The sequence below is a fragment of the Anomaloglossus baeobatrachus genome, chromosome 5 (genome assembly GCF_048569485.1).
Source record: "Anomaloglossus baeobatrachus isolate aAnoBae1 chromosome 5, aAnoBae1.hap1, whole genome shotgun sequence".
In the NCBI taxonomy this organism is placed as follows: Eukaryota; Metazoa; Chordata; class Amphibia; order Anura; family Aromobatidae; genus Anomaloglossus; species Anomaloglossus baeobatrachus.
Window position 1 is genome coordinate 80,871,960 of NC_134357.1, and position 14,441 is coordinate 80,886,400.

The 14,441-nt window shown below is 52.4% G+C and overlaps 1 protein-coding gene across 2 annotated transcripts in view; it reads left to right on the forward strand.

Moving 5' to 3' along the window:
- Positions 1-14,217, forward strand: part of NSMCE4A (NSE4A component of SMC5/6 complex) — a 126,167-nt gene extending 111,950 nt beyond the window's left edge. For both annotated transcript variants that reach the window (XM_075352326.1, XM_075352327.1), the window contains one exon: positions 13,909-14,217. The gene's annotated coding sequence lies outside the window, so the exon portion shown is untranslated. The remainder of the gene's footprint in view (positions 1-13,908) is intronic.
- Positions 14,218-14,441: the final 224 nt, after the last annotated feature.

Consider the following 14,441-nt stretch of genomic DNA (forward strand, 5'->3'; position numbering starts at 1 on the left):
GGCTCCTTCCCAATTCTCTATCGCAAGGAAAATCCTTCCTACCCCCAACCTGGGCTGTGGTCACCACGGACGCGAGCCTGTCAGGGTGGGGAGCGGTTTTCCTCCACCACAGGGCTTAGGGAACCTGGACTCCGGTAGAGTCCTCCCTTCAGATCAATGTTCTGGAGATAAGGGCAGTGTATCTAGCCTTATTGGCCTTCCATCGGTGGCTGGAGGGCAGACAGATCCGTATACAGTCGGACAACGCCACTGCCGTCGCATACATCAACCATCAGGGCGGCACGCGAAGTCGTCAGGCCTTCCAGGAAGTCAGGCGGATTCTGCAGTGGGTGGAAGCCACAGCCTCTACGATCTCCGCAGTTTACATCCGGGGCGTGGAAAATTGGGAAGCAGATTTTCTCAGTCGTCAGGGCATGGACGCGGGGGAATGGTCTCTTCACCCAAACGTGTTTCGAGAGATCTGTCGCTGCTGGGGAACGCCGGACGTCGATCTTATGGCGTCACGACACAACAACAAGGTCCCAGCCTTCATGGCACGGTCTCAGGATCACAGAGCTCTGGCGGCGGACGCATTAGTTCAGGATTGGTCGCAGTTTCGACTGCCTTATGTATTTCCTCCTCTGGCGATGCTGCCCAGAGTGTTACGCAAGATCAGGTCCGACTGTCGTCGCGCCATTCTCGTCGCTCCAGATTGGCCGAGGCGATCGTGGTACCCGGATCTTTGGCATCTCACGGTGGGTCAACCGTGGGCGCTTCCAGACCGCCCAGACTTGCTGTCACAAGGGCCGTTTTTCCATCTGAATTCCGTGGCCCTCAACCTGACTGTGTGGCCATTGAGTCCTGGCTCCTAGCGTCTTCAGGATTATCTCAGGATGTCATTGCCACTATGAGACAGGCCAGGAAACCAACGTCCGCCAAGATCTATTACAGATCTTGGCGGATCTTCTTATCCTGGTGCTCTGATAATGGTTTTTCTCCCTGGCCGTTTGCCTTACCCACTTTTCTTTCCTTCCTCCAATCCGGAATGGACAAGGGTTTGTCACTCGGCTCTCTCAAGGGACAAGTATCGGCGCTCTCCGTATTTTTTCAAAAGCGCCTGGCCAGGCTTCCGCAGGTCCGCACGTTCCTGCAGGGAGTTTGCCACATAGTCCCACCTTACAAGCGTCCGCTGGAACCCTGGGACCTTAACAGGGTGCTAACGGCTCTTCAGAAACCACCTTTCGAACCGCTGCGGGATGTCTCTTTATCACGTCTTTCGCAGAAGGTGGCATTTCTAGTGGCAGTTACATCACTCCGAAGAGTGTCGGAGCTTGCAGCACTGTCATGCAAAGCCCCCTTCCTGGTTTTTCACCAGGATAAGGTGGTTCTGCGTCCTGTCCCGGAATTTCTCCCTAAGGTGGTATCCCCTTTTCATCTCAATCAGGATATCTCCTTACCTTCATTTTGCCCTAATCCAATTCACCAATGTGAAAAGGATTTGCACTCTTTGGATCTGGTGAGAGCACTCCGTTTCTTCGTGTCTCGCACGGTGCCCCTGCGTCGTTCAGATGCGCTCTTTGTCCTTGTCGCTGGCCAGCGTAAGGGTTCCCAGGCTTCCAAGTCAACCTTGGCTCGGTGGATCAAGGAACCGATTCTTGAAGCCTACCGTTCTTCTGGGCTTCCGCTTCCTTCAGGGCTGAAAGCCCATTCTACCAGAGCCGTGGGTGCGTCCTGGGCATTGCGGCACCGGGCTACGGCTCAGCAGGTGTGTCAGGCTGCTACCTGGTCTAGTCTGCACACTTTCACGAAACACAGGTGCATACCTATGCTTCGGCGGATGCCAGTCTAGGTAGGCGAGTCCTGCAGGCGGCGGTTGCCCACCTGTAAGAGGGGGCCGTTTCGGCTCTTTTTATCGAGGTATTCTTTTACCCACCCAGGGACTGCTTTTGGACGTCCCAATTGTCTGGGTCTCCCAATGGAGCGACAAAGAAGAAGGGAATTTTGTTTACTTACCGTAAATTCCTTTTCTTCTAGCTCCTATTGGGAGACCCAGCACCCGCCCCCGTGCCCTTCGGGCTGGTTGTTCTTTTGTGTACACATGTTGTTCATGTTGAATTGTTCTTTTGGTTCATGTTTCAGTTCTCCGAACATCCTTCGGATTGAATTTACCTTAGACCAATTTATAAGTTTTTCCTCCTTCCTGCTTTTGCACCAAAACTGAGGAGCCCGTGATGCACGGGAGGGTGTATAGGCAGAGGGGAGGGGTTACACTTTTAAAGTGTAGTACTTTGTGTGGCCTCCGGAGGCAGAAGCTATACACCCAATTGTCTGGGTCTCCCAATAGGAGCTAGAAGAAAAGGAATTTACGGTAAGTAAACAAAATTCCCTTCTTCTAGCTCTATCTCCCAGTCTTTTGCTGACTCCATGGGACTTCTGTCCAGGACTTTGCTGAACATGCATCAGCCCCTTTCACAGGGTGCCTCTGCTGCTAGGGGTCTCTCAGGACCGGAGCCCACAGAGGATTCATCATCTGGTCCCAGACCCCGTCCTTCTAAGAAGAGACGCAGGGTTCCCTCTCCTTCCTCGTCCCGCGGCTCTGATTCAGGAGCTGACTTGCAGGACGAGGAGGATGTCTTTACGGGGGGCTCGGAGGTTAACTCCATGTACCCCATTGATCTGTCCGAAAGTGACTCAGATGTTAGTGATTTGATTGCGTCCATTAATTCTGTACTGGATCTCAATCCGCCAGTATCAGAGGAGCAACCCTCTCTGGCAGAAAAGCACCAGTTTACCTCGCCTAAGAGAGTAAAGAGTGTGTTCTTTAGCCACTCCAGTTTTCAGGCCGCTTTGACCAAGCCCAGAGCCTGTCCTGACAAACGCTTCCCAAAGCGTGGTTCTGATGACCGCTTTCCCTTTCCACCTGAGGTGGTCAAGGAGTGGGCTCACTCCCAAAAGGTAGACCCCCCGGTGTCTAGACTCTCAGCCCGGACCGTTGTATCGGTGGCTGATGGCACCTCTCTTAAGGATTCCACTGACCGCCAGATTGACCTTCTGGCCAAATCCGTATATGAAGCGGCGGGGGCTTCGTTCTCCCCCCTTCGTTCTGCTTCTCTAGAGGGGATGCATTCCCTTGCCAGGGAATCTATGCCCGAAATGGTTACCTTAACTTCCCAAGCTTCAGCTTTTTCATCCTATGCCATGTCTGCCATGCTGGAGGCTTCTCACCGCACTGCGGTGGCTTCGGCTAATTCCCTCGCTATCCGCAGGATCTTGTGGCTTCGAGAGTGGAAGGCAGATGCTTCTTCAAAGAAGTACCTTGCTGGACTCCCTTTTGCTGGGTCCCGGCTGTTCGGGGAACAGCTGGATGAAATTATTAAGGAAGCTACTGGCGGGAAAAGTACTTCCATGCCACAAACCAAAACCAGGAAACCTGTCCAGGGCAGGAATCAGTCGAGGTTTCGTTCCTTTCGTTCCTCCAACTGGTCGTCCTCTAAGCCCTCCACCTCGTCCGCTAACTCAGCTAAGGACCAGAAATCCTACTGGCGCCCAAAAGAGCGTCCACAAAAGACCGCAGGAGGTGCTGCCGCTAAGGAATCCTCCTCGTGACTATCTGTCCGCGCCAGCAACGTTTTTAGTCGGTGGCAGGCTCTCCCACTTTGGCGACGCGTGGTTTCAACACGTCTCCGATCAGTGGGTGAGGGATATCATCTCCAACGGCTACAGGATAGAATTCTCTTCCAGCCCGCCAAACAGATTTTTTCTCTCAACTCCCCCCTGCTCCAAGGCCGCCGCCTTCTCACAGGCCGTGGCATCCTTGCAGGCCAACGGAGTAATTGTACCGGTTCCCGCCCGGGAACGGTTCAGAGGTTTCTACTCAAATCTCTTCCTAGTCCCCAAAAAGGACGGGTCCTTCCGGCCCATCCTGGATCTCAAGCTTCTCAACAAGCATGTTCAGGTGCGGCATTTTCGCATGGAGTCTCTGCGATCAGTCATTGCCTCAATGACCCAAGGGGATTTCCTGGCATCCATCGATATCAGAGATGCCTATCTACATGTGCCAATCGCAGTTTCACACCAGCGTTGGTTACGTTTTGCAATAGGAGAGGATCATTTTCAATTCGTGGCTCTCCCCTTCGGGTTAGCCACGGCCCCTCGGGTATTCACCAAGGTCATGGCGGCAGTGATTGCGGTCCTGCACCTCCAGGGGTTGGCAGTGCTTCCTTACATGGACGACCTTCTGGTCAAGGCTCCATCCAGCGCAGACTGTCAGCGGAGTGTCTCGCTCACTCTCGCCACTCTAGCCCAATTCGGGTGGCTTGTCAATCTTCCCAAATCCACTCTGACTCCAACCGAGAGTCTCACATACCTAGGGATGCAGTTCGAGACTTTGCCGGCACTTGTGAAGTTGCCCTTAATCAAACAGCAGTCTCTCCAGCTAGCGGTGCGCTCTCTCCTGAGGCCCCGCCGTTATACCCTCAGGCGCCTGATGCAGGTGCTGGGTCAAATGGTGGCGTCCATGGAGGCTGTTCCCTTTGCCCAGTTCCATCTGCGCCCTTTGCAGCTGGACATTCTCCGCTGTTGGGACAAGCGGCCTTCCTCCTTACACAGGTTAGTGGCTCTGTCGCCACGGACCAGGAGCTCTCTTCAGTGGTGGCTTCGGCCCCTCTCCCTGTCCCAAGGGTGCTCCTTCCTGGCCCCGTCCTGGGTGATTCTCACCACGGATGCCAGTCTATCCGGCTGGGGAGCGGTATGTCTCCACCACAGAGCACAGGGCACTTGGACTCCATCCGAGTCAGCCCTTTCAATCAATGTGCTGGAAACCAGAGCCGTGCTTCTAGCTCTCCTAGCTTTTCACCACCTGCTGGCGGGCAGGCACATTCGAGTCCAGTCAGACAAAGCGACAGCGGCTGCCTACATCAACCATCAAGGCGGGACACGCAGCCGCCTGGCGATGATGGAGGTACAACGCATTCTTCAATGGGCGGAAGACTCCAGGTCCACCATATCCGCAGTCCACATCCCAGGCGTGGACAACTGGGAGGCAGATTATCTCAGCCGTCAAAGCGTGGACGGTGGCGAGTGGTCCCTGCACCCGGCAGTGTTTCAGTCAATCTGCCGCAAATGGGCACTCCGGACGTGGACCTAATGGCATCCCGTCACAACAACAAGGTTCCTGTTTACGTGGCTCGCTCCCACGATCCTCAGGCCTTCGCCGCGGACGCTCTGGTTCAGGACTGGTCCCAGTTTCGTCTGTCCTACGTGTTTCCCCCTCTAGCTCTCTTGCCCAGAGTTCTGCGCAAGATCAGAATGGAGGGTCGTCGAGTCATCCTCATTGCATCGGACTGGCCCAGGCGAGCTTGGTATCCGGACCTGCTCCAACTGTCCGTAGAGATGCCGTGGCATCTCCCGGACCGTCCACACCTACTCTCGCAAGGTCCGTTTTTCCGCCCGAATTCTGCGGCCCTCAAATTGACGGCGTGGCTCTTGAGTCCTGGATTTTTGACGGCTTCTGGTATCCCCCCTGAAGTCATCTCCACTATGACTCTGGCCCGCAAGTCTTCCTCCGCTAAGATCTATCACAGGACTTGGAAAATTTTCCTGTCCTGGTGTTGCTCTACCGGCCATCCTCCTTGGCCATTCTCCTTGCCGACTCTTCTGTCTTTTCTACAGTCCGGTCTGCAGCTAGGACTGTCCCTCAACTCTCTCAAGGGACAAGTTTCGGCTCTGTCAGTTCTGTTCCAGCGGCGTCTCGCTCGGCTGGCTCAGGTCCGTAGCTTCATGCAGGGCGCGTCTCACATCATTCCGCCTTACCGGCGGCCCTTGGACCCCTGGGACCTTAACTTGGTTCTCACGGTCTTGCAGAAACCCCCCTTTGAGCCTCTTAGGGAGGTTTCTTTGTATCGTCTTTCACAGAAAGTGGCCTTTCTGGTTGCCATAACTTCTCTCAGGAGAGTCTCTGATTTGGCTGCGCTCTCCTCGGAGTCACCTTTTTTAGTCTTTCATCAAGACAAGGTGGTTCTCCGTCCGACTCCGGACTTTCTTCCTAAGGTGGTCTCTCCCTTCCACCTTAACCAGGACATTATCTTACCTTCCTTCTGTCCGGCCCCTGTTCATCGCTTTGAAAAAGCTCTACATACTCTAGATCTGGTGCGTGCTCTCCGGATCTATGTGTCTCGCACCGCTGCTCTTAGGCGGTGCACCTCTCTTTTTGTGCTAACCACAGGTCGGCGCAAGGGCCTCTCTGCTTCTAAGCCGACCTTAGCCCGTTGGATTAGGTCGACCATTTTGGACGCCTACCAGAGTACGCAGGTGCCTCCCCCGCCGGGGATTAAAGCACACTCGACCAGAGCTGTCGGTGCCTCTTGGGCTTTAAGGCACCAGGCTACGGCTCAACAAGTCTGTCAGGCTGCCACTTGGGCTAGTCTGCATACCTTCTCGAAGCACTACCAAGTGCATGCTCATGCTTCGGCAGATGCAAGCTTGGGCAGACGCATCCTTCAGGCGGCTATTGCCCACTTGTGAAGTTAGGTTCTGCCTACTTCTTAGTTTTTCTGTTTATTTCCCACCCTGGGACTGCTTTGGAACGTCCCAAGGTCTGGGTCTCCCAAAGGAACGATAAAGAAAAAGAGAATTTTGTTTACTTACCGTAAATTCTTTTTCTTATAGTTCCATCTTGGGAGACCCAGCACCCTCCCTGTTGCCTGTTGGCAATTTCCTTGTTCCGCGTGTTTTCACCGGCTGTTGTCGTGGACAGAGTCTCGGTTGTTCCGGCTCTTGCTCTGTTCTACTTGTGGGTGGCTATTCTCCTTCAGCTTTTGCACTAAACTGGCTGGGACTGGCTCACCAGGGGGTGTATAAGCTCAGAGGGAGGAGCTACACTTTTAAGTGTAGTACTTTGTGTGTCCTCCGGAGGCAGAAACTAAACACCCATGGTCTGGGTCTCCCAAGACGGAACTATAAGAAAAAGAATTTACGGTAACTAAACAAAATTCTCTTTATTAGCATGGATTTGCATAAAACCAAGGCAAATCTGCAGCTAAAAAACGCAGCAAAAACTTACCAAAAAAGCCCAGTGTTAACATACCCTAAAGATTTATCACTAGGGCAAAAGTGGTCAGTTTTTGCTTTTTACTGCATTCCAGTTGCTCCTAAATATTTCATCCCCCCCCTCCCAGAGATATGGGACCTTTTATTTACTACTATTTTCTTCATCGTTCCTATGGGAGACCCAGACCATGGGTGTATAGCTACTGCCTCCGGAGGACACACAAAGTTACTACACTCAAACGTGTAGCTCCTCCCTCCTAGCATATACACCCCCTGCTAGGCAGTCCTAGCCAGTTTCATGCTTTGTGTCAGGAGGATCACACACACACATGCATCCTTTTTTGATTTTTCATTTTTTCTAAAGATTTGGAAGAAAAGCGGGTCCACTGGACCCCCGGCATGTCCCTTCACACCCCCCTGGCGGCGGTGCTGTTAAGGTTGATTCAGGGCAAGAGCCCTTCATGCCGCGCTCCTTCACCATCCCTTAGGGGCTCTGGCTTGAAGTTAGAGCCCACACGGTTCTCACTGCCTTGCAGGAGAACGGCCTCCATCCGCAGCCCTTTGGCAGGACCCTGCTGGACGGAGCACTGGACCCCCACCCCACCCAGGGACTGGACCCTGCGTCTCAAAGCTAAGTATAGAGACGTTATTCAGAGGGTCCTTCTGCAATGTGGGGCACTTTATTGGGGGGACAGTGATTTACTTTGATACTGCTGCTTTTCACTGTGTTCCGGCCGGTTCCACGGTTTTTACTGTGTACCGCGCCGATGATGCCTGATTTTCGGCCGCATGTATAACTCTAGGCCCCGGCTTCAGCCGCGGCCTAGTTTCGTTTCGTTCCCCTGCATGTCAGACATGCAGGGGGACACTGCAGCGCCGTCCACCGGCCGCTCTGCACAGGGGAGGACACTCCTTTTTGAGGAGATGATTCCCTCCCCTGTACATCTCCTTAGCCCTCCGATTCCCGCTCCTGGGTTAACCCCCGCCCCCCCCTCACTCGGGCGCCATTTTCTCAGCGTTCTTAGTACGCTGGTCGGCGCTGGCTGCTCTGCAGTGCAGAGGGAGTGGATATCTGGCTGGGGGTCCAGGCTTGGAACCCGGGGGGGGCACTCATAATAGCGGCCTGATAAGTCACAACCTCTGGTTGTGCACTTTTATAGACTAGCAGGGCATTCTGAAGGAGTTAATTCTTTATTATAGAACCTCCTCCTCAGCAGCATGTCTCACACTAGGAGCAAAGCTCCAAGGCTGTACACTACATGTTCTGCATGTAGGCATATTGTCTGAACTAGCACAGACCCACACTGTAATGGTTCTTATGTGGTGGTACCTCAGCCTGGAGTCTCCCCGGGCTGAACCCCTGTCTTGGGTATTCTAAACATTCTAGACAGAGCCCCCCACCTCTGCAGCATGTCTCACGGAGCGAGGCTGCAGGCTTGGTAGTCTCGTACGGCTCTACCGAGCTCATAACCACTGTGGCCCCTCAGCTTGGAGGCTCATTTATGGTCCCTCCAGCTCCTCCGGTTTCGGTGGCTGACCCCTGGGGGAATCTTTTTTCCAGGGGTCGGCTGTCCCGGCATCTGCTGAGCATGCAGCCCCCTTCTCAGGGCGTTTTCTGCTCGCTCAGCAAAGCTCACAGACCCCGTCCTCCTCACAGGGAGACGTAGGGTCCCCTGTACTCCCCGTCCCGCAGCTCCGATTACGAGCTGACTCACTGGGCGAGGAGGATGTCTCTACCAGGGGCTCGGACGCTACTTTAGGTACTTTGATCCGTCCGTAGGTGACGCGGATGCAAATGATTGGATTGCGTCCATTATACTTGTACTGGACCTCCATCCGCCTGTATCAGGGGAGTATTCCCCGCTGGCAGAAAGGCATCAGTATACCTTTAACAGGACGAGGAGCGTGTTCCTTAACCACTCCAGTTTTCAGCCCGCTGCGTCCGAGCCCACAGCCTGTCCTGCAGATCCCACAGCAGGGTCCTGCTGCCTGTCTCCCCCTCCCATCAGAGGTGGTCAAGGAGTGTACTCATTCGCCAGGGGTGGCCACTCCGGTGTCTAGACTTTCAGCCCGGATAGTTGTATCAGTGGCTGACGGCACCTCTATAAGGATCCCACGGTACATTAATTATTGTACTGGACCTCAATCCGCCGGAGTTACCTTATCTAGGGGAACACTATGTGTGTTCCTTAACCACTCCAGTTTTCAGGCCCTGTGACCAGCCCAGGGTCCGCTCTGACAGTCGCTTCCCATGAAGCGTGATTCTGAGGACTGTGTTTCCCCTGTCCACCAATGGTGGTCAAAAGGTGGGCTCATTCACCTCAGGTGGCTCGGCCCGGACCGTTACGTCAGTGGCTGATGGCTCCTCTGAGGAGATGCTTTCCCTCACAGGGACGCTATGCCCAAGACGGTTGCCTGAACTTCCAAACTTCAGTCTTCTCATCCTCTGCCAGGCCTGCCATGCTGGACACCGCACGGCGGTGGTCTTGGCTACTTCCTCACTATCCGCAGGCTCCTGTGGCTTCGGACATGGAAGGCAGATGCCTCTATAGAGGTTCCTGGCTGGGCTCCCCTTTGGTGGGACCAGTCTCTTCGGGACCAACTGGATGAAATTTAGAAAGCTCTTGGCGAGGAGAGTTCTTCCTTGCCACAAGCCTAAACCAGGGATCCTGTCCAGGGCAGGAATCAGTAGAGGTTTCGGTGGTTTCCGTTCCTCCATCTGATCGTCCTCTAGCTCGGCCTAGGTTCATAGAATCAATTGGCTTGAAGCTGCGTCTTCAGAAGACCGCAGGAGATGCTGCCACTTAGTCAGCTTCCTCCGAGCTATCTAGCCACGCCAACCTCCTCCTGGTCGGTGGCAGGCTCCCTCCACTTGGCGTAACACGTCTCCGTTCAGTGGGGGCGGGATATATCTCCCATGGCTACAGGATGGAATTCTGTCCACCCGCCAAACAGATTTTTTCTGTCACCCCCTCCCGGCTCCAAGGCCGCCGCCTTCTCACAGGCCGTGGCATTTCTTGCAGGCCAATGGAGGAATTGTACCGGTTCCCGACTGGGAACGGTTCTGAGATTTTTGTTTAAATCTATTTCTAGTACCCGAAGAGGGCGGTGCCTTCCGACCTGGATCTTTAGCTTTTCAAGCATGGTCAGGTGTGGCGTGTTCACATGGAGTCTCGGTCTTGTTCCGTGTGTTTTTTTTCACCGGATCAAACAAGAACCCAAGGAGATTCCCTAGCGGCCATCGGCATCAGAGATGCCTTTCTGCAGGGGTCAATCGCAGTTTCACACCAGCGTTGACTACGTTTTGCCATCGGAGTGGTCCAATTCGTGGCTCTTCCCTTGGGGTTAGCCACGGCCCCTCGAGTATTTTCATTGGGGCTGCTGTGATTAGGGTCCTGCACCCCTAGGGATTGGCAGTGATCGTTTGCCCTGGACGGCCTTCTTCTCGGGGCTTCATCCAGTGCAGACTCTTAGCAGAGTACTTCGCTTACTCTCGCCACTCTAACCTATTCGGGTGGCTTGTCATTCTGTTCAAGTCCACTCTGACTTCGAACCAGAGGTTCTCAAGGACGCAATTCGAGACTCTGTCGGCTCTTGTAAAGCTGCTCTTAGTCGATCAGTAGTCCCTCCGCTGGCGGTCGACGTCGTTCTATCAGACACCAAATACAGGTGCTGGTCAGACGGTGGCGTCAATGGAAGTGATTCCTTGCCGAATTTCTCCTGCGTCCTCTGAGACTGGATGTTTTCCGCTCCACACGCGAACTCCCTCCTTCCACGGGGTGGTGGCTTTGCCACTGACCAGGGGCTCGTTTTCAGTGGTGGTTTCGGCCACTCGGTCTCAGGGACTTCCTGGCCCCGTCCCGGGTGACCCTCACCAGGGTGCTGGTCTTTCCGCCTTGGGAGCAGTATATCTCCATCAATGGGCTGGAAATCAGAGCTGTATTCCTAGCTCTCTAAGCCTTCACCATCTGTTGGCGGCTAGGCACATTCGAGTCCAGTCGGACAACGTGACAGCGTTTTCCTACATCAACTTCCAGGGCGGGACACTCAGCCGCCTGGCAATTTAGCTCCTCAACATTCTTCAGTGGACAAGGGACTCCTAGTCCACCGTATCCGCAGCCCACATCCTAGATGTCCAAACTGCGAGGCAGACTATTTCAGCTGTCCAACCGTGGTCCACAATCCTCAGGTTTTGCGGTAGACACACTGGTTCATGTTTGATCCCAGCTTCGTCTCTACCTCTTGCCCAGAGTCCTGCGCAAGATCAGTAAAGGGGGCCGTCGGGTCATTCTCTTACTCCAGACTGACCCAGGCAGGCTTTGTACCCTGACCTGCTCCTTCTGTCCGTTGGGTTGCCATGGCATCTTCCGGACCGTCCAGACCTTTTCTCAAAAGGTCCGTTTTTTCCGTCAGAATTCTGGATTCTCAGATTGACGGCGTAGCTATTGAGTCCTGGATCTTGGCGACTTCTGGTATCCTTCCTGAAGTCATCTCCGCTATGACTCGAGCCCCAAAGTGTCCTTGGACCTTTTTAGCCTTGCCGACCCTCCTGTCCCTTCCACAGTCCGGTCTACAGCTAGGACTATCCCTCATTAAGGGACAGGTCTCGGCTCTGTCAGTATGTGCCAGCGGCGTATCGTCCGGCTGGCTCCGGTGCGCTCCTTTAAGGGCGCATCTCACATCATTCCGCCTTTCCGGCGGCCTATGGAGCTCTGGGACCTTAATCCGGTCCTCCCGGTTCCCGGAAACCCCCCTTTGCGCCTCTTAGGCAGGTTTCCTTGTTTCATCTTTCGCAGAAAGTAGTCTTTCTGGTGGCTAGAATTTCCCGCCAGGGAGTTCTGGCTGCACTCTCTCTGAGTCACCCCCTTTTTGGTCTTTTGCATCAAGACAAGGTGGTCTCCGTCCGACTCCGGACTTTTTTCCTTAAGGTGGTTACTGCTTCCACCTTATCCGGGGCAATTTTCCTGCCTTCCTTTTGTCCGGCTCCTGTTCATCGCTTTGAGGAAGCGTTGCATATCCTGGATCTGGTGCGGGCGCCCCGGATCTATGTGTCTCGCACCGCCGTTATTAGGCGGTGCACCTCTCTCTGGTACTGACTGCTAGTCAACGTAGCGGTCTCTCGGCATCTAAGCCGACCCTGGTTCGTTGGCTTAGGTCGGCCATTTCCGAGGCCTGCCAGTGTACTCAAGTGCCTTCCCCGCTGGGGATCAGAGCACATTTGATCAGACCTGTCGGTGCCTTTTGGGCTTTCAGGCGCCAGGCTACGGCTCAGTAGGTCTGTCAGACTGCAGCTCGAATTAGTCTGCATACTTTTTCGAAGCTCTATCCAAGGCATGCTCTTGCTTTGGCAGACGCGGGCTTGGGCAGACGCATCTTTCAGGCGTCTGTCGCCCATTTGTGAAGTTGGGTTTGCCTGCTTCTCAGTTGTCTGTTTATTCCCACCCATGGACTGCTTTAGGACGTCCCATAGTCTGGGTCTCCCATAGGAACAATGAAGAAAAAGAGAATTTTGTTACTTACCGTAAATTCTTTTTCTTATAGTTCCGTCATGGGAGACCCAGCACCCTCCCTATTGCCTGTTGGCAGGTTTCTTGTTCCGTGTGTCTTCACCGGCTGTTATTGTTGTAGACAGACGTTCCGGTTCTTCCGGATTTTACTCTGTCTCTTCTTGTGTGTGGATGTCCTCCTTCAGCTTTTGCACTAAACTGGCTAGGACTGCCTAGCAGGGGGTGTATATGCTAGGAGGGAGGAGCTACACGTTTGAGTGTAGTAACTTTGTGTGTCCTCCGGAGGCAGTAACTATACACCCATGGTCTGGGTCTCCCATGACGGAACTATAAGAAAAAGAATTTACGGTAAGTAACAAAATTCTCTTTTTTTATGGTCTTTGCTAACTTGCAAAATTACACTGTGGACAATTTACCCTTATTATAGAACATTCAAATTATCAATAAATAGAAGGGTCCATACTTCTAAAACTGTATGGCAAAAATGACCTTTGATCTGGTGATATTTCCCCTATAAAGGGAATCTGTCACCAGGTTTTTGCTCCCCCATCTGAGAGCAGCATAATGTAGAGACAGAGACCCTGATTCCAGCAATTCCAGCATTCCACCGAGCTGTCATTTTGATAAAATCAGTGTTTTCTCTGCTGCAGATCTAGCAGTTATACAGAGAATATGCTGGACTACCTGCAGCACCCCAAGTAGTCCTGTAATGACAATCTACTGCTGATTAATCAGTGATTTTATCAAAACTACACTAAGCAGCCCAGTAAGTGACACATTGCTGGAATCAGGGTCTCTGTCTTTACAGTATGCTGCTCTCAGGTGGCAAAAACCTGGTGACAGATTCCCTTTAATTCACAGGTTTGTAGATCCCACTAGCTATCAGTTGAAGGCCTTAAACCCAAGGTTGCCTGCAATATGCACTTTTAATAGGAACTCTGCGCCTACGTTATGCTGCTCTCGGATTAGGTGGCAAAACCTGGTGACAGATTCCCTTTAACTTAATTTTCCAAGAAATGAAATCTATTGGTCAAAGAGCTGACACCAGTTAAAAATATTTTTTTAAAAATGTTCCTCGGCCTCTCCGATCCCCTTCAGGCCTCCTCACCAGGCCCACTGCCGGTCTCTGTACACGTCATCCCGTGTGACCACGTCATCGGCAGAGAACAAGTGTACAGAGGACGGTGGGGGACTGGGTAGCATCACAACGGGAGTAGCAGATGATTAAGTATGTGGGGCAAAAACATGGTCCCATAAGGCAGAGGTAAACCTAGCTCCCATCCTCCGCATTGCATAGTTGATGAAGGTTTAGTGTACTGATCTGATAAAACCTAATTAATTTTCGTTTCCTCTTTTTTTTTTTTTTTTCTTTTAGGTTTGGAAAGTGCCAAATGCCAAAATATCATCATTGTTATGCGAAGCCGTCTGTAAATTGTTCTATAGGTTATAAAAAGTAGTTTTATTTTGTATATAGCCTGTACATATTTAAAGTATTTTATGGTAAATATTCTATGGTCATTGTAGGGTTAAGAAAATGTCCTATTACTCCGATACTGAAAGTTTCAGTCCTGGTATAGGACAACATTTATATATATATTTTGCATCTGCCACAAAGTTTTTTTTTACATTTTAAACAATCTTTATATTCTGAGACTCCTATTTCAAATAAATAAGTTTACTTTAATTTTGTCTTTTGGTAATTTGTAATTAGCGACTGAACCTTTCACCGGATTTTTTTTATATTTATATACCAAGTTCCGCCTCTGATTGTTGCTACTCCACTTATTCGGGAACAATTTTTATTTATCTTCAGTGCCCCTGTGTTGCAAAGTTATACCCCAGCCGTCCCCCTGTAATAATACCATGTTTCCCTGAAAATAAGACACTGTCTTATATTAATCTTTGACC